Source organism: Vulpes vulpes, chromosome 8 (assembly GCF_048418805.1).
Source record: "Vulpes vulpes isolate BD-2025 chromosome 8, VulVul3, whole genome shotgun sequence".
In the NCBI taxonomy this organism is placed as follows: domain Eukaryota; kingdom Metazoa; phylum Chordata; class Mammalia; order Carnivora; family Canidae; genus Vulpes; species Vulpes vulpes.
Genome location: NC_132787.1, coordinates 25464485 through 25484858, shown reverse-complemented (window position 1 = coordinate 25484858; position 20374 = coordinate 25464485). Strand labels below are relative to the sequence as shown.

The 20374-nt window shown below is 45.8% G+C and overlaps 2 pseudogenes; one reads left to right on the top strand and one right to left on the bottom strand.

The window, feature by feature from the left end:
* Positions 1-3887: 3887 nt before the first annotated feature.
* On the top strand, positions 3888-5714 carry LOC112917476 (cationic amino acid transporter 3 pseudogene; annotated as a pseudogene).
* A 3990-nt stretch (positions 5715-9704) lies between these two features.
* LOC112917475 (proline-rich protein 3-like) lies at positions 9705-10530 on the bottom strand (annotated as a pseudogene).
* Between the last annotated feature and the right edge of the window lie 9844 nt (positions 10531-20374).

The following is a 20374-nucleotide window of genomic DNA, read 5'->3' as shown; positions in this document are numbered from 1 at the left end:
ATTGTATAAGTATACCACATTTCCCTTATATATTCCTTTAGTAACAGATGCTGGCATAACACCCTCTTCTTACCACAAACAGTACTGTGATGAACGTGCTCACATGGGCTCCCTGTGGACTCGGGAGAGAGTTTCCTAGGCGTGTGAACCTCGGAGAGAAATTGAGGGGTGGGAGAGTGTGTGTGTTCTTAATTCCACTGGGCTTGTGCTTCAGGATGGTGGCCCAGTGACACTCCCACCAGCGATGCATGGGAGAATTCTCACTGAATTCTCTCGCCGATCCAGGTGAGGGCCCTGTGGACAAGAAGATTGAGGCTTAGAGAGAGTGAATAAATTCCCCAAGTTCATGTCATCACACTGAAGAGTCAGAGCTTACATACAAAATTTTTATATAATGGTCATTGCTCTTAGCACTATCGTACCCAGCACTGCCTCTTCCAGAAATAAGATGAGGCATCTGTAGCAAAGATATTGTTATTATTGTTGTTGTTGTTATTGTGTTTGAGCCTTGCATTTTTGATGCCTAGTGTAACTCAGTCAGCCTAGGACCCTTGCATGCTAAGCACCATGCTTATCAGGGTATCTAATTAGAATCCTTAGATTTTCAAGGCAATTTATTGGAATAAAATTGTTTCCATTGTCTCACAAGGGCTCCCTAACAGGCACAAGGTTTAGTGGATGATATTGCAAGACTAGATAAAGACGAATTAGTCTTCAAAGTTTAGGAATTTGGATCAGATTTCAATACTGCATACTAGGTAAATGATATTAAGTCCATATTGTTTGCTAGGCACCAAGCTATATACTTTATAGGCTCATTTAACTTACTCCTCAGAACTACCCTCTGAAGTATCTACTTTTGGGAATAAAAATTCCCACTTGACTGTTGTGGAAACTAAAACCCTGAGAATTGAACTAATTTGTCCAGAGTCACTGGGTGTGAGATGAGTTGTGAATGAACCTGAACAATCTACTTGCAGATTAACTCTTGAGTACTAAACTGTGTTGCCTTTCTATGAGAGAGAATTTTTCACTCTCTTACCTTTGAAATTGAGGAAAATTTCTTGTCAGTTGGGTGGCTTAGAACAGTCATGGAAAGTTCAAGGGTAGTGGACAAGAATCTCCAGAAGGAGAGGATCTGAAGTTTGAAAATGTCCCCCAGTGCCTCTGTTCCCCAAAGTGAGAACCTCTGCTTTAGGACATCCTACTGGAACATAAGGCCTGAGCATGTCTTCCAAAAGTAGGGATTCTCACTGGGGGTGGGCAGTTTGTTGCCAATAACCGGAGGTCACCTGATAGTTTTAAACAAGTGTCCTCCAAGTCAAACAATTCTCTATCACTTATGTGTGGCTTTTCCTGGAATGAATTATGGGCAAGATTTTATCAGTTTGTTTTCCATCTACACTTTTCATTTTAATTGCCTTCCACAAGGAAGGTGATACCATTTTTATCTTTACCTGAGCCAGGTTTGTAAAGGTTGCTTGGCTACAAAGTATCTCAAAGTCAATTAGTTAGGAAATCTAGATTATGTGATTTTTCAGGTTTCTCTTCTCAGTTTTCACATTTGTTCTACAAATACTTATTGAACAGCCAATAAGTATTGTCTCCTCCAATAAGATGGAGGAGACAGGCAGCTGACCTGGACTTTGGATATATTAGGATCAATGGCACATGGGGAAAGCACAGGTGCTATGAGAGCACATAGGAAGGGCAGCATAAGGGTCAGGGGAGACTTCCTGGGGAAGCACCTTCTGAGCTGGGAACTGAAAGTAAAGTAGTGGTAGCTAAATGAAGGAACCAAGAGGGCATTAGAGGCCAGAGAAGAGGGTGAGTGTAGAATTTCCCAGGTAGAGCAGGAACTGGGCAGCAAAGAGACTGGAGGAGTAAGCATAGTTCAGATTAGGAAGGAAGGAAGGATTGGGAAAGAAGGGGAATGGGGAACCACAGAAGGATCTGAAGCCTGGGGGTGGGTGAAGGACACCTCAATCCCATTTATAGTATAGAAAGGTTCCATGAGCTAAGAACTGAGCCTCCTTATCTATCTCATGGGCTTGTTGATAAATCATAACTTTGGAACTGGTGACTGGCAAATAAGGAGTCTTCATGGATTTGTAGACAAGAAGGCTGACCCATAACCCAAGGGGTCTTTTTTGATCATCTATAGAAAAGACTTTTCAATTTTGACTTTCTTTTCTGTCTTTAAAAACATAGGACATTTCCTAAAATTCTCTCAAAATCAAACCCTGAGTAGAGAGGTGAGTGGGGGCTGCATGATTCTGTTTTCTTTGTTTTCCACTACTCAGTTCTGGTACATTGCTGTGAGTTGTTCATCCAAAACCTTATTCCCCTTGAGAGGGGTCCATTTGAAATGCAGCAGGGGAGGAGGGGAAAGAGGAACCAGAGGTTTGCTGTTTGTTCATTACAAAAATGTATTTGGCATATTGAGACCATAGTTTGATCAAGTTAGAAATAATTCCTTGTGAAAAATTAGTACAGAATTATAAGTGTGGGTTTTAATAGAAGCTCACAGAGCAGGGCAGGGTCCTCAGGCCCCTGGCAGCTGACACCACAGATGGCACAGAGTGTGTATACAGCACAGCATGGCCAATGAGGAGACTGTAGAATTGTTTAGGTTGTGAGTTTCTGAGCTACATGACTCATTTCTTTTCTCCTTACCCATCACATTTTCATAATTGTTGACACAATTATAATGAATTTTTCCTTGATTGCTTTGGATAAGGTGTCTTAAATGTCAGATTTCACAGAATAGTCATTCTGGTTTTGTTCCCTTCCTAGACCTGGACACTGGGTTAGATACTGCCCCCATTTCTCCAGGGTTTCCTTCCCAAACAGCCTGATCCTCTCCTTCTTGTAGGTGATAATGAAAACCCTGCTCCTCTCTCCCTCCTCCTCTCTGTTCACAGCACCCCCATGGGCCTAGGTGGGTAAGGGTAAGGGGTGGACTGTACACTCTTGGCCATCAGTACAACTGAATGGGTGAGGCAGAATTAGGGGAAAGGGGGCCAAAGTGCCATGTGACTTTAGCCAGCTGATTTTGAGGCTAGGTGTTTTGAGACCTGGGGACCAACATTTGCATTTTAAGCTCAGATGATATATTTTTAAGATATTTTATATATTTATTCATGAGAGACACACAGAGAGAGGCAGAGACATAGGCAGAAGAAGAAGCAGGCTCCCTGTGGGGAGCCTGATGCAGGACTTGATCCTGGAACCCTAGGATCACACCCAGAGCTGAAGGGAGACGCTCAACCACTGAACCACCCAGGTGTCCCAAGCTCAGATTGATATTAAACAATCTGTCTGTAATTGCTCCAATGTCTTCTAGTCTGTGAATTAATGTGTTATTACTCATACTCAAGCACTGCACACACATCCCACAAGAGAATGATTGCACAATATATTCATGTGTCCTGTTATACCATATAGCTTAATTAGTTCATGAAGCTACATGACTTAGATGAACCCAAATGACATTATGTTCCATATGGTGCATAATAAATCAGAATGTTGGGAGGTATTTGGCACTTTTTCTGGGGGGATAGCAAGGTTGGTTTTTCTATAATGTCTTTTGTGTCAGCTTCTGTGACATTTGGGCTGCAGTAGATGACTTGGGACTTCTCAGCTTTGGTTCATTGGTTGAACATCACTGTTCAGTAAATATCTGTTGTCTCCTCAGGCATTATGGAGAGATAGCACATACCAGAAGAAATGCAAAGCAGCAGAGTTGAAGCCTCAGCGATAGAACACAGCAGCCTCAACGTGACTCAGCTTAACTTTGCCCCAATGAAACTCATCTCAGATTCTAGGCTCCCTGGTCTTCCTCTAGCTCTCTGATCCTAGACTTCTCTTCAATTCCAGCTGGAATGATGTGTCAAGTACTTCGCAGATTTGGTCAAAAACTGGTACGCAGATGTCTGCTGGAACAACCTGAGGGTGAGAATGCCCCTGACAGAAGCCTGAGTACTCTGGATTTAGTGGTCCTGGGGGTAGACCACACACTGAGTGCAGGTGTGTATGTGCTGGCTGGCGAGGTGGTCAGCAATCAAGCAGGACCATCTTTCATGATCTGCTTTTTGGTGGCTGGCCTAAGTTCTGTGTTGGCCGGCCTGTGCTATGCAGAGATTAGTGCCCGGGTTCCCCATTATGGCTCTGCATATATCTACAGCTTTGTCACTATAGGTGAACTTGGGGCTTTCATAGTTGGCTGGAACCTCATCTTCTCCCTTGTTGCTGATGCAGCCATGGTGGTCCAGACATGGAACTTAGGTTTTGAATACCTGCGCGAGAACAGATTCTCTCAGGCCCTGCATGAAAGCATCTCACCACATGCTTCCAGTGTCCTTACAGAATATGTAGACTTCTTTGTTGTGGGCCTTGTGTTGTTCCTCATGGAAATGCCGACTCTGAGGATTGATCACTTTTTCCTGGTTAGCAAAGTAATCATACTGGTGAAAATTTTGATTCTCAGTTTTATCATCCTCTCTGGCTTCATAAAGGGGGACCTGCACAACTGGAAGCTCACAGAAGAGGACTACATAAAGGATGGACTCAATGATACCTCTAGCTTGGGCCCTCTGGGCTCTGGAGGATTTGTGCCTTTTGGCTTCCAGGGGATTCTCCGTGGATCAGCTACCTGTTTCTATGCTTTTACAGGTTTTGAAACTGTTGCTACCAGAGTTAGACAAATCCAGAGTCCCCAGCATTCCATCACTATGAGCATTCTGATTTCACTGCTCATCTGCTTTTTCATGTATTTTGGTGTTGCTGCGGCACTTACACTTCTAATGCCTTACTATAAGGTTCAACTTGGGAACACTTTGCCTGAGGTATTTCTCCATATTGACTGGGCCCCTGCCTACTATGTCGTAACTTTTGGGTTTTTCTGTAGTCTTTCTGCACGCGTCTCGAGCTTTATGCTACCCATCAGTCTGGTGATACACAAGATGGCACAGGATGGCCTTCTCTTCTCTGTCCTTAGCAGAATTCACACTGACAAATACACCCGCATCATCACCACTGTGATCTTTGGCATTACTGTAGGAATCATGGTGTTCTTCTTTGGACTCATTGATCTCTTGGATCTGTCATCAACTGGGTCCCTGATATCTTACTCCCTGGTGGCTTTTTGTGTTCTTATCCTCAAGTATCAGCCTGAGAGGAGGAATGAGGGAAATGAAGTACAGGTGCAGGATGAGAACGGACCTGCAGCAGAGAAGCTGACTCTACACCGAGTATTTTTTCCGGGGAGCTCCACCCCTACTCCACTCTCTGGCCGGGTTGTCTCTGTTTGTTCCTCACTGCTTGTTCTGCTGCTGATTTTTCTCTGCCTGGTGCTGGCCCAGTGGCCACGTTGGCTTTCTGGATATCCAGAGTGGATCACAGTGGTTGTGCTTCTCCTGGTGCTCATCACTGGGATCACTGGGGTCATCTTGAGACAGCCACAGAGCTCCCCTCCCTTTCACTTTAAGGTACCTGCTCTGCCTCTCCTCCAACTCCTGAGCATCTTTGTGAATGTTTGTCTTATGATGCAGATGACACCTGGCACCTGGGTCCGAGCTGGTATTTGGATGATGATTGGGTTTGCTATCTATTTTACTTATGGGATCAGCACAGTCTGGTTGCATAACCTCCCTTCAGTTATGCCCCAAACAGTAGACCTTGAATTCAGCAGTGCCAATACATATTTAGCTTGACATCATCGCACCTGAATGCAGTGTGGTCCCCCTGCACAATAATGGGGCATACTCTTACCATATGGAAAGCTAGGCCTTCTGTGGTATATTGGTGTGGAAATACTAATAGGGATCTCTATGTATTGTGGTGTGAAGGATGTGTTTTTGCTCTTTCTCTCTCTTTTTTTTACCTTGTCTGCTTTTCAATCATGTTCATAGTGTATAATGTCTTTAAAAATTATTATTAAAAGAAACTAGAAAAAGTGTTTTCTTTTTCTTTGGTTAATTATTCAGCATCAGGGTGGTGCATGATGGATCAGTTGGTAAAGCATATGACCTCATCTCAGGATGTTGAGTTTGAGCCCCACATTAGGTGTAGAGATTACTTTAAAAATATCCAGTAGCAGAATTACTGGATCATATGATAGTTTTTTTTTTTTTTTGAGAAGCCTTCCTACTGTTTCCCATATTAGCTGTGCCAGTTGACTTTCCCATCGACACTGCATGATGACTCCTTTTCTCCCATATTCTGGCCAACACTTGTTTTTCTTGTCTTTTTGATTTTAGCCATTCTGACAGGCGTAAAGTGATATCTCACTGTAGTGTTAATTTACATTTCTCTGATGATTAGTGATGCTGAGTATTGTTTTATGTATCTGTTGGCCATCTGAATGTCTTTTTTGGAAAAATGTCTATTCAGGTCCTCTTATCATTTTTTTAATTGGTATCTTTGGTATTTTTCTGGGGAGGGATTGAGTTGTATAAGTTTGTAAACGTATTTTGGGTATTAGCCCCTTATTGGATATATCATTTGCAAATATCTTCTACCATTCAGTAGGTTGCCTTTTTGTTCTGTTGATGTTTCCCTGCAAAAGCCTTTAGTTATAAAAAAAACTTTTAGTTACATAATTCAAAATATGTATATACCCTTATGTTTATTCAATATTATTGACAATAGCCAAGATATGGAAGCAACCTAAGTGTCTATCGATAGATGAATGGAAAAAGAAGATGTGCTATATATAAAAATGGAACATTACTTAGCCATAAAAAAGAATGCAATCTTGCCATTTGTAACAATATAGATGGACCTAGTATGTATAATGATAAGTGGAATAAGTCAGTCAGAGAAAGACAAATTCTCTATGATTCCACTATCATGTGGAATTTAAGAAATAAAACAAGCTAACAAAGAAAAAAGAGAGACAAATAAAGAAATCCTGGACTCTTAAATACAAGAAACAAATTGGTGGTTGCCAAACTGGAGATGGGTAGGAGGATGGATAATTTAGATGAGTACACTTCCCTTGATGCGCACTGAGAAATTTATAGAATTGTTGAATCATTATCTTGTACACCTGGAGTAATATAATGATGATGTATATTAATTATACTTCAGGGATCCCTGGGTGGCGCAGCAGTTTAGCGCCCGCCTTTGGCCCAGGGTGCGATCCTGGAGACCTGGGATCGAATCCCACGTCAGGCTCCCAGTGCATGGAACCTGCTTCTCCCTCTGCCTATGTCTCTGCCTCTCTCTCTCTCTGTGTGACTATCATAAATAAATAAAAATTAAAAAAATATTTAATTATACTTCAATAAAAAAATAAAACAAACTAAAAGAGGATCAAAAGAAAAAAAAAAAAAGGATGAAATATGGCCCCGCCTGTAAGGAGCTTATATTCTTTTTTTTTTAGGAGTTTATATTCTAATACAAGAGGTAAAGCATAGCCGTAACACAAAGTGTACAGTGTTGTCATACATAATATACAAAGAAAGTATCTTGAATTCAGAGTGGAGAACGATTATTGGTGACTAGCACAATGATGAAGTTTTATTAGTGAAATCAGAGAAGACTTTGTAGAGGAATGGTATTTGAGTTGGCTCTCTCCAGGGAGAGATGGGGTTTTGCCAAATGTGGGCAATAGGGAGAGATTGTAGGCAGCGAGAATAACACTATTAAAAGCACAGGAAGGGCAGCTTGGGTGGCTCAGCGGTTTAGTGCTGCCTTCAGCCCAGGGCGTGATCCTGAAGACCCCGGATCAAGTCCCACGTTGAGCTCCATGGAGCCTGCTTCTCCCTCTGCCTGGTCTCTCTCTCTCTCTCTCTCTCTCATTAATAAATAAATAAAATCTTTTTTAAAAAAAAAGCACAGGAAAAAGAAACTGTTTCGAGCACACTGAGGAGACTGTCTGGCCAGAGCCTTGGGTGTGTGAGGTGGCAACACAGCATGCACAGGTGGATTGGAGCAGAACTTGCCTCTGAGCACAAAGCACTTTGGCTTTGAACCCACTGCTCATGCTGAAAAACGGTGGGGCTGGTTCTTCTGTTTGGTGATATTGCATCTTGGATTTTCAAATTTCTGTACCATTATCTGCTTTGGTTCACCTGCTCAGAAAGTGCACAGCTGAGAACCACATGTCCTGGGTTCTGGTCTTGTTTACACCACTAACTAGACATGTGAGCTTGGGCAAGCCCCTCAGTCTCTTCTATGCTCTGTTTCTTTATCTGTAATATGTGAGGTCAGAACTGATCATTTCTCAAGCTCTGTTTACCTAAAAAGTTCTAGGATTTACCCCTGGTTCTTCTGGCCTGCTATTAACTCAACTTTGTCTCTACTACTTAGGATCTGAACCTGCATCCTTCCCACTTTCCCTACAACCCATTGTCGGAGTTGTAGAGGCACAATAAATAACACCTCATTTTGCCCTCCTATGTTTGGAACCAATTAATAATCAATACATAGAGACAGATGATTCGACAGTTAGCTTTAGATGTGCAGTCTATTTGGCTTGCTAGTCCCGCAGGACTAAATTAGATAGATTTACCCCTCATCACAAGTAGTGCTGAGCACCGCCACCCTCCAACACAGGAAAGAGTCTGGCTTTATTTATTTATTTTTGTTTCCACTGCATTTATTATTACTATAAACAAAATGTTAAAAAGAAAAAAATTAATTCTTAGTTCTCCAACAGGTCTCATCCTTCCCTCTTGTCCACACAGCTCCTGACCCATTTCCGCAGTGCCAGTTCAAAACTGAACCTGTTCACCACCATTTTCACAGAACCATCCTCCAGAACCACCAGTGCCGGGGATGTAGGGTAGATTAGACGATGGTGACAGTACTTTCCAGGTTCTACTCAAAGGTAGGCTAGGTGGAGATTCAAAAAATTCAGATGAAAGGGCTGTTGGCCTCATAATGAGGTACTCTAACTACAGTGGGCTGGAGAGGACATAGGATAGCCCATCAGAAGCTTTAGAGAACATCTCATGGGCTTGTGTCAAACCCAGAAAAACTGACACCAGGAGAATGGGGAGACCAGGGAGGCAGCCTTGCAGGTTTCACAACTCTTCCATGATGGGTGGTACGGAAAGTCTAGAGGGAACCAAGAGCCTCATTCATTAAATGAATGAGCTTTGTAAAGTCACATAGATGCCCCGGACGCTGAGAAAAGCTAAGTATGAGGGGATGCACGGTTTCACAAAGCACAGGGATCATGTGCATCCCCACTGAAGCAGTGGGAATCATGCCACCAACAAAGAAACTACAAAATCCAAAAGCATGCAGCATGGCCTTTCAGGGAGTAACTCTGCACCAGTCATCTGTACTTGACTCTGGGGTCAACCTGGTGAGTTTCGTAGAACAGCTGGCAACCCTGGGGGTAGGGGCTGTCACATATAAAGGACTCAAAAAAAGCAGCTAGAAGAAGGGAACGGTAGGAAAATGCTCCAGGGGTCTCAGGAATTGAGGGCAGTACCAGGAGCTGGGTGGACAGACGCACAAGAAACACTAGAGGCGTTTCCTGTCCAGCAGTCAGTTGATGAGGGGGAAGAGGATCCAGGAGGCAGTTGAATGGAGCAAAGATGGGGTCCTGAAGGGGAATCTCTGGAGGATGGATCAGAAGAAAGCCCACATGCTGGGCACTAGTGATGAGACACAACTCTGGGGAGGTTGGCAGATGGAGAGGGTGTCACTGACTGAGGGTGGTGGGTGGAACAGCCTCACGCTGGCTGTCACAGGGCCACAGGGGAATATATGGCCACTAAGTCAGAGGGCAGAGGGAAGGCACAGTCTGACAGAGGAGGCCCATTGACACCTGGGTGGTAGAAGGCACAGAGGTCCTCATATAGACAGTGGCCCTTTTTGGCAAAGTGTTGGCAGACAGAGCCATTAGATTTGTCTTCCATAACTTGGGGGCCATCCTTGGGCTGGCAGGTATTTTTGATAAGAGACTAACTTTTAAGCCTTTGGGTCTTTCTCTGCTCATTGTGAAAGGCTCCCCTGGAAGGACCCCATGGCCTGGTTCAGGAAAAGGAGTTTCAGTACTGGCCCCCACCAGCCATGACCATAAGGGCCACATCTGGGGCCTAGTCCTCCCTCAGTTGAACCTCTGCCCCAGGAAGGAGGTGGGAGACTCAGCAGTGGTGGAATCATTGGACCCCTTGATTCTGGAGGAACTCTTAGAATAGAGTCTGCATTCTTTCCTGTCTGGCTCTCTTTGCTCACCATCGTATTTGTGAGATTCATCTACATTGCCTGTAGCAGGAGTTTTTTCATTTTCATTGCAGTGTAGTATCCCATTGCATGCACACACAACAACTTATTTACCCATTCTACTGATGGTGGACATGTGGATGGATTCCAGTTTGGGGCTGACTTGGGGTCACCAGGCTTTCCATTGGCCATGGGGAGAAGGCCCAGAAGTCTGTGTGGTCTGATGGGACTCCCATCCTTCAAGTCTCCAGTCTCTTCCTGCTCTGGCAGCCAGGGGTGTTACACTGGTGGCTGCTGCTGCTGCTTCTTTCATTTAGGCATTGTGGTTGCGGCAATGGCTGCAGCAGGATTTTCGAGTCTGCTTTTATTCAATTTTCTTTTGTGTGAGCAAGTGGGAATGCATATGTCCTTTGGGCAGGTTGGCCTTGGATAAAAAACAAAATAAAAACAAAATAAAACAAAAAAACACCACTGGAAAGGGGCTTAGCTGGACATGCTCAGTGCTGTCTTCAACTCGCTAGTCAAAGTCACAGTGAGAGAAGGGGTGGAGAGAGGCCAGGAATAGTACTCTACTCCGTGGTGCTCAATCCTCAGCAGATCTCACCTCACCTGGAGGACTTGTGCAAACAGAATGGTGGGCCCCACCTCCAGTATTTGGAATTCAGGAGGAGTGGGTGGGGCCCAGAAATTGTCCTAACATGTTCCCAGGTGATGCTGCCATTGTTGCTCCAAGTACTACACATTGAAGCCCAAATCTCCAGCTGAAGCTTCTTCACATAGAGCTAAGTAGGGGAAACAAAGGTGCTCCTTTTTAGTTACCTTCATCTAATGAAACATTTAAATTAGAATACCATCATTAATCCTTGCACAGTGGGGGAAACATAATGAATCATTTCACAATGTGTATGTACACTAAATCACCATGATGTACACTTTGTTTCTTTATTAAAGAGATTTTATTAATTTATTTGTGAGAGACACACAGAGAGAGAGAGAGAGGCAGAGATGCAGGCAGAGGGATAAGCAGGCTCCCTTTTGGGAGTCCGATGCAGAACTCGATCCCAAGATCCCATCACCCCGGGATCATGCCCTGAGCCAAAGGCAGATGCTCAACTGCTGAGCCACCCAGGTGTCCCCATGATGTACACTTTAAAAATTAACAAGTCAGGAAACAACAAATTTTGGAGAGGACTTGGAGAAAGAGGAAACCTCTTGCACTGTTAGTGGGAATGCAGACTGGTACAGCCACACTGGAAAACAGCATGGAGGTTCCTCAAGAAGTTAAAAATAGAGCTACCCTATGACCCAGCAATTGCATTACTGGGTATTTACCCAAAAAATACTGATGTAGTGCAACGCTGGGACACCTGCAATATCCACAATAGCCAAACTGTGGAAGGTGCTGCAATGTCCTTTGACAGATGAATGGATAAAGAAGATGTAGTATATATACACAATAGAATATTACTCAGCCGTCAGAAAGGATGAATCTCCACCATTTGCTTCGATGTGGATGGACCTGGAGGATGGACCTGTGGATGGACTTATTTCACTCACTATTATGCTGAGTGAAATAAGTCAGTTGGAGAAGGACAATTATCATATGGTTTCACTCATATGGGGAATATAAGAAATAGTGACGGGGATTATAAAGGAAAGGAGGGGAACCGAGTGGGAAAAATTAGAGAGGAAGACAAATGATGAGAGACTCCTAACTCTGGGAAACAAACAAACGGTTGCAGAAGGGGAGGTGGGTGAGGGGTTGGGGTAACTGGGTGATGGGCACTGAGGGGGGCACTTGATGGGATGAGCACTATTATGCTGTATGTTGGCAAATTGAACCCCAATAAAAATATACAAAAAATAATTTAAAGTTTTATAGTTTTACATTTAAAAAATAAACATCTTACAAGTTTATAAGTCAGTTATACCACAATAAAGCTGAAATAAAAAAATAAATACTAGAGTTATCTGTATGTCTTTATTTTGTTCCTGATTGTGGAGCACAAGTAAGAAGTATATCTTCTTCATTCCCCTAGAGCACTCAGCTGGGGGCCAGGCACATAATGAGATTTAAAAAATTCATGTTAAATTGAATTGATTCTTATACATTTTTTTGGTACAGAAAATTCTTCTTCCTTTCAGGCTCGCACTGTGCTACTTCTTTAAAATTATCTCCTGGGAGGCTTCTTTGACAAACAGCATTTCTCTCAATCAAGATCTATATCTAACATGGTATCTAGATCTGCACCCAGAATCTAGAATTGTACCAGGCACTTGTAGTTTTGCCTTTGTGTGGCTATGCCTGAGTTCTGGTGACTGTCCTGTCTGTTCCAACAGAGTGATGTCTTGCTCATGGCATAGAATAAGTTCTCCCCTTCCTCTAGACCCAGTAGTAAGAACAGTGTTAATTCAAAGAGCAACAGGGAAAATTCAGCCCTGGAGTGGGAGAATGCCTGACAGGACCTCCCCTGGTCCTGCTCCATCTCTTCCCATGGTATGTAGGAGGGACTGGAAGGAGTGAAATTGATAGAAGGCCCAACCTACTCTATCTGACTCCAGGGAAACCCTGAGGATGAGACTGGCTCCAGAGTGAGCATGACGGCTGTCTTTCTTGAAGCAGTCAGAGATTTATGGTTAGCATAGAAGGGCCAGTGTTCTCCTATTGTATTTGTGTATAAGACCTCCCCTTGGTGGGAGTAATAGAAAGCTACTTTCTTACTTTTGGAACTTCTCCTCTTCCCAAAAGGGAGCAGGTGACTCCAGGGAAGCCTGCTAGAGGCAGAGTACTCATATACTTACCTATTCCTTTAGATGATTTAGGAGACTAACACAAAATCTTGTGAGATAATCTAAAATTCTTTGGGGAGACAGAATTCACACCCCAAATGGGTAAAGAAATGATGGAAATAGGAGGAATTAATAACTGGATAGGGATAGAGGCATCATTACTCTGGAAGGGAGTGAGTAGAAACTGAGAAAGTGGTGTTGGTCAAGAGACACTTCCTGGAGCATTTGGGAAACAGAAGAGGGGCAGGTGAGTTGTAAAAGAAACGGGACAACCTACAGAATGGGAGAAGATATTTGCAAATGACATATCAGATAAAGGGCTAGTTTCCAAAATCTATAAAGAACTTATTAAACTCAACACCAAAGAAACAAACAACCCAATCATGAAATGGGCAAAAGACATGAAGAGAAATCTCACAGAGGAAGACATGGACATGGCCAACATGCACATGAGAAAATGCTCTGCATCACTTGCCATCAGGGAAATACAAATCAAAACCACAATGAGATACCACCTCACACCAGTGAGAATGGGGAAAATTAACAAGGCAGGAAACAACAAATGTTGGAGAGGATGCGGAGAAAAGGGAACCCTCTTACACTGTTGGTGGGAATGTGAACTGGTGCAGCCACTCTGGAAAACTGTGTGGAAGTTCCTCAAAGAGTTAAAAATAGACCTGTCCTACGACCCAGCAATTGCACTGTTGGGGATTTACCCCAAAGATTCAGATGTAATGAAATGCCGAGACACCTGCACCCCGATGTTTCTAGCAGCAATGTCCACAATAGCCAAACTGTGGAAGGAGCCTCGGTGTCCATCGAAAGATGAATGGATAAAGAAGATGTGGTTTATGTATACAATGGAATATTACTCAGCCATTAGAAACGACAAATACCCAGCATTTGCTTCAACGTGGATGGAACTGGAGGGTATTATGCTGAGTGAAGTAAGTCAATCGGAGAAGGACAAACAGTGTATGTCCTCATTCATTTGGGGAATATAAATAATAATGAAAGGGAATATAAAGGAAGGGAGAAGAAATGTGTGGGAAATGTCAGGAAGGGAGACAGAACATAAAGATTCCTAACTCTGGGAAATGAACTAGGGGTGGTGGAAGGGGAGGAGGGCGGGGGGTGGGGGTGAATGGGTGACGGGCACTGAGGGGGACACTTGACGGGATGAGCACTGGGTGTTATTCTGTATGTTGGTAAATTGAACACCAATAAAAATTAATTTATTAAAAAAAAAAAGAAATGGGACAGCAATTGGAATGGGACCCTTAGGAATCATGAAAGAATGAGACTCTTGTGAGGGATGTGTTCTCACATTTGAAGGGAATTAATGAGCTGAGTTATATTGTGTATTGTGCCATGGAGCGAAATTTCTGAATCAGAAAGTGGTAATACATGATTCTCACAGCCACCTAGAGGATAGGCAGACAGAAGGATGTGGACAGATAGACTCTTCCTGGGAGACAGTAGTAGCACCAGCTACAGTCATCTAGATCCTGCTCTTCAGAGTGTGGTCCATGGACCAGCAGTGAGGGTGTCACCTGGGAGCTTGTTAGAAATGCAGAATCTCGGGCCCAACCCAGACCACCTGAATCAGAATCTATATTTTTAACAGGCTGCCAAGTGATCTGTATGCTCTTTCAGGTTTGAGAAGCACTGGCCTCAGAGATTGAGGGTAGGTATCTGGAAGTTCTGAAAACTTTGATATTGGAGGGGCCTAGGCTAGGGAAGTTGAATTGGGGGAAGATGGACAAGAGTGGGCCCTGGCTGCCCTCCTGTCTCCAGGCCTCCCACGCCGGTCACTATGGCAGTTTGGCACTCTGCTCACTATTTTATTTATTCACTTCCAAGTGGAATTCTTTATTTGAACCATCCTAGAAAGAGGAAATTAAAATTAATACCAGTGAAGGAATCTAGAGTTGAGATTGTGAGAAACTGGTCATTTTGGAACTAATTTAATAAAAATGCAATGAGCTCTGACAGAAGCAAGGGTGGTAAGAAGGTTCAATGTCTCTGCTTACATCTTTAGTAAACCTGAAGCAAAGCTCCTGGGAACAGGAGGCAAGAGGATTTGCAGATGGTTTGAAGGCAGACACAGCACAGGAGCCCCCTCCTCTGCCTTCCAACGTCAGCGCTACAGAGACTGTTTTATGAAGGATTTTATGAAAAACTTTAGTTTGTGATGATTGTGTAGGATTTAAGCAGTCAGAGAGTGAGAGGAATGAATTCCAAGGAAAAGACATAACTACTAGGAGGGATTGGATATCGAACGTCTGTTAAACATTAGGGAATAAATGCAAAAAGCAATGAAAATCAAAGTAAAATTGCAGAAGATGGAAGCTTTCTATAGGGAAGATGAGCTAGGACCTAAGTCGTAGCTCAGGGTCCAATTATCCCCACTTCTCTAGCACCTGATCTTATCAAAGGGGTGTACAGTTCACATGGTACAGTGTACCTACTATGCCTACACAAGCATCACACTCTTACTTAAATGTTGCCTCCTGCCTATGCCTTCCTGGATAATAATCCATCCATGACAGAAACAATTTATTTCCTTTGACATCCTCTACTCCTTTGTGAAACTCCTACAATAGCTGTCTTTCCACACATAAACACTGTCTTCAAATGTAGTTACCTGTCTTCCCTCCCTCACTCACTCATTGTAAGCTCTGGAGTGGGGAGATTGGGACCTGTATATTTTATATTCCCTCCACAGGGCTTAAATGGAGCTGAAGAATTGCTAAAAAGCTTTCATGTGTGGTATAAAACAGGAGGGACAAGGCCATGATAAGAGATGTAGAAGAAGGGGCATTATGAATATTGACTAAGGATATTATTGATAATAAATGTCTGGACTTGATACTTTCAGATATAGATCGTATTGTTAGGAAATTTTTATCCCATCAGTAGATTTATTCATTATAATATATTTATTCATTTTTCATTATTTATCTCATTCAAATATAGAGCTTTTCCTTGTGGGAAATAGACAGTAAGCAAGAAAACAAGTGTCTCGTTAACTATAGAGTGGGGAAAACATACAAAGGAAATAAACAGGATCTTTTGATAAAGAACAAAGGGAATTTCTTTAGATAGGGAACTTAGGCAAGGCCTTATGGTCACTGCTACATATTTTACTTGTTGGAATGATAAGTTAATTCAACTTCTGACCTGAAGAGTAATACTAATAAAATCAAGAACAGAATGAGAGTAGCAGCCTTCCCATCAGCGGTGGGTTTGTCAGCTCAACCTTAGGATTGGTTCCTACTTTGGTCCAAATTCCCAACATCCCCCTGCCTCCAAAAGAGGAGAATCAGGGCCCTCCTCTTACTTTAGGATAGACTCTCTTTTCCAGCCTTAGAGTCTGCAGGCAAAACAGGTTAAGAGCTCTGATCTTGTGAGAGACTTGGAGACAGATCAAGGCAGAGGCCTCTGAAGTAACGCTCCAGGATGTGAGAAGCTGGGAAGAGATGGAGACAGACATTCACACAGAGAGAGACTAATTGATGTCACAGAGACTCCCCCTCACTTCCCACCTCAGTCTCAGTGGCTTCTGGTCTCTGAAGTCCTTGGGAGAGTTGGCCAGGGCTTTTGGACTTCAGGGGAGGAGAAGATATCATGCCCTGCCCCCATCATTCTGGATCCCTGCGCCAAGGCTGAAGACAACCCAGGCTGTGAGGAGCAGGCCGTCCGCCACTATCCCAGCAGCCTCAGCCAGCTCTGTCATTACCAGGGTCTTCCTTTGACTTCTTACCTGCCCTCTTCTCCTGGTACCAGTTGGTGGTATTAACTTCTGTCTCTTGCAGAGCAGGGGTCCCATTAGGAAAGACTTGGGAGTGGGTAAGAGGAATATGGAATTGTTACCTGGAGATTTATACCCACTCCCACTTTCCTGAGCTCCAGGAGATCTGGGAGTGAAGAGGGGGTGTGCGTGACTGGTGGGGTGGGGGAACAGTGCCTGGCTCTTGTTGAAGGCTGTTCTGCGTCTTGAGCTGGGCTGGGTGGAGGTGGATGGAGGGGAGGACACCTCCTCAGCTTAGGGAGGACTCCAGGCTCAGGTCTGTCTTAGAGCATATTCTCTCCAGGGGGCCCAGAGCAGAAGGGAAGAGAATGGGGAGCAGACAGTTCAGACCAGTCCAGCCTCACTCCTGTCCTCTCTCCCCTTCCTTCATCTCCCTAAGAGCAGCTTCTCAATGGGCCATTTCACACTTATTACACGCCCGCAGTGTGCACAGAGCTCGAAAGTGTTCTCCGGCCATTCTGACCCAGGAACCACTGCCTTCCCCATGCAGCTCACAGAGATAGACTCCTCAGGCCCTGGCTTGAACTCCACCGCCAGAGGCCTCCTCTGAAGCCTGGAATGTGGAACCTAGATATGTGGGACATACCATGGAGATGCTGAAGAAGTGAAGAGAAGAGAAGGTTGGGAGAGAGCCTCACAGTTTTCTGGGACAATATGATTATTTGCAGCAGCAAGAAGGATTAAAGCAAGACGAGAGGAAGAACTTCCCTTGAGCAGACAGCGCTGCTTGTTTTCCAAAGCACAAATCCTGGACCTGATACAGGGAGGGACAGGGTGAAAAGAGACCCTTCGAGGGAGATCGTCTCCCCAGGAGTGTTGGGGTTCAACAAGGTGTGGCGGGGGAAGGAGAGACCACACAGAGCAAACCAGCAGAAAACAAGGTGACACTGTGTGGGGATCTTGGCTTCCAGGTGGAGGCGCCAGGCCTGTCCTGCACACACAGGGTCGCTGCTGAACCAGGCGCCCTCAGCTGGGCTCTCAGACCTCAGTGATCTGCGGGGAGGAAAGACTGAGGCTGAGCAGGGTCCTTCTGTCCCACAAACCTGCCCTGGACGCTGAGGGGGCGTCTCCCTCCAGATGGAAGGAGGCCGAGGTGGTGGGACGACCGAGGGGGAGCAGTCACCTTTGGCTCTGTCCTCTCCTGAGACGGAGTGGCTTTGGGGTGACTGGGTCATTAGGCCTTTCCTAGGTCCTGGGGCTGTCAAGGGGGCCTTAGGACAGGGGGCAGGATGGAAGTGAGGGCTGACCCGTCCCCTCCCTCTGAGGACACTGACAGGGGGCGGGGCTCTGCTTAGTGGGCGGGGCTTACCCAGGTGACTCCCTGCCTTGTAGGTATACCCTGGTTTTGGAGTTCCTCTGCGCAGCGCCCCCATCACTTGCTGAGGAGGAGATGTCTTTTCAGCTCTCTAACACCTGACCAGGTCTGTCCTCAGGAAGGGAGGAGGGGACGACAGAGGACAGGAGGACAGAAGGGGGCTAATGTCCTTCCTTTCACTGGGCTGAGCCTTGCCCTACTCCCTAGATTCCTAAGGGTGGAGGAGGTGTGAAAGCAGATGTAGAAATGACTAGAAATGGGGCAATGTGGTAGGATGCAGCAGGATGGAGAGATGGAGGTAATGGGAAGGTGGAGCCCACTGGGAGGTGGGGATGCCTGGGGAGGTGGGCCAGGAGGGGAGGGAGGCAGGCTGGATGGGGTGGGAGGTTGTCCAGGTGGGAGGGGACTGGATGGAGGTGGGCAGGGGAGGGGTCAGAGGGATTGGGGGCCTGCAGTGGGGAAGGAAGGTGGAGGCACCAGGATGGGGCAGTGCCAGGGAAACTGAGAGATGTTCAAGCAGGCCAGCTGTCTAGAAGGAGCCCTGGAGGAGGATCCCACTGGGAGGAGGGGAGACAGACAGCAGCTCACAAGGAGTCAGAGCCTGGGAGGATGTAGGGAGTAAAGGCTGTGGCAGGGAAAGCAAAGGGACTGGGTCCTTGGAGTGTCCCAGGAAGGTGAGGGTAGGACCTCAGAGTCACTTCCCATTCAGGCTGAACCATGACTCTGTGGGGAGCTGGGGAGGCCACCTGAGCAGCAGGGGTAGGGGTAGGATCCCCACCCCCTTTCCTTCTCCTGGGTGCCCTCTGCCCACTGTCTCCTTGTCCATACTCTCTCCAGAGATCTCTAGAGCCTAGAGGACTGGGCTCTGGATCATTCGAGAAAGGAATAGGGTCGTGTGTATATATGGACAAGTGTGACACATGTATGAGTGTGTGTAGGTCTGGGGGTGCAGGTGGTCTGTTTGAGGGGATGTGTCTTTGTGTTGTGTACACGTGAGAAGTTCGTAACAGGTAGGGGTGTATATGTGTGTATTTGAGGTTATGTGTCCGTGTGTATGTAGGGGTGTGAGCATCGGTGCATGTGCACATGGATGGATGCAGGTGCCTGTGTGCATGTGTGTGCTGTCCCAGGGGAGCCTGGAGACTCATACCAGAACATGTGACTGATTTAATTTGGGCACATTTCCAGCAGGGTTGAGGCTGTGCTAGGGGGTGGGGGGAGGCGGAGCCAGAAGAGGGAGGCTGTGAGTCCTGGGGTGGGGGATGGGAGCCTGAGGAGGGGGTGCCTCTGCCCTGCCAGGCACAGGGGGAGGGCATCAGCGTCCCGGGTCTGAGGCTGGGTGCAGACTGGGGCCTGAGGCCTGCACTCAGGGCTGCATGGGAAGGGCTCAGAGGCCCTCCTCTGACCAGGGAGGGCCATAAAGAGGGGGGCTAGGGTGGAAGGGAGGCCAGAGAGTGGGGGTCCAGGCCTGCTTTCTCCCTGCCCCCACCCCCAGGATTTGGGGATGAGGGCACCAGGCTGCAGGTCCTAACTCTAGGCTCCCCTCATTCTGCCTGAGGGCCTTAGGGTTCCCAGAAGTCCTTGTGTGCCACCCTCTGAGTCTGGCATGACCCAAATCACAGTGGAAAGATCTGTCTCAAGTCAGTACTACCCAGGTAGGTCCAGAATAAGTCGTTGTCCTCTGGAGGCCTCTGGTATGAATTCTTTTTTTTTAAATTTATTTTTTATTGGTGTTCAATTTTTCAACATATAGAATAACACCCAGTGCTCATCCCGTCAAGTGCTCCGCTCAGTGCCCATCACCCAGTCACCCCCACCCCCCGCCCACCTCCCCTTCCACCACCCCTAGTTTCTTTTCTGGTATGAATTCTTGCTGAATATCATACAAAGTGGGCCGTCAGACCCCTTGTGCTGGGAAGTTCTTACTGGGTCTAACTCAAATCCCTTTGTGGCTCTTCTAGTCCTATACACTGAAGCTGAGTTTGTGAAGTTGGACCCACACCCCACCCTCCAGCATGCAAGTGGTTTCTTCTGGATCGGGACGTGGGTCAGAGTGTAGGGACCCTGAGAGGAGAGGATGTGGGGTAAAGCCTGGTGGGTCGCAGGGGGTCAGACCTTTCTTGGGCTGGAGGTGCTGATGAGCAGGGCAGATCCAGAGCAGGGAGCTCAGAGACCACCAGGAGCAGCCCTCCCACCTGCAGATAGGAGCCGAGGCCCCCGGGGTGGGAGCACTCGGTGTCCCCTGCTCCGTGATGGCCGCCTCAGGCAAA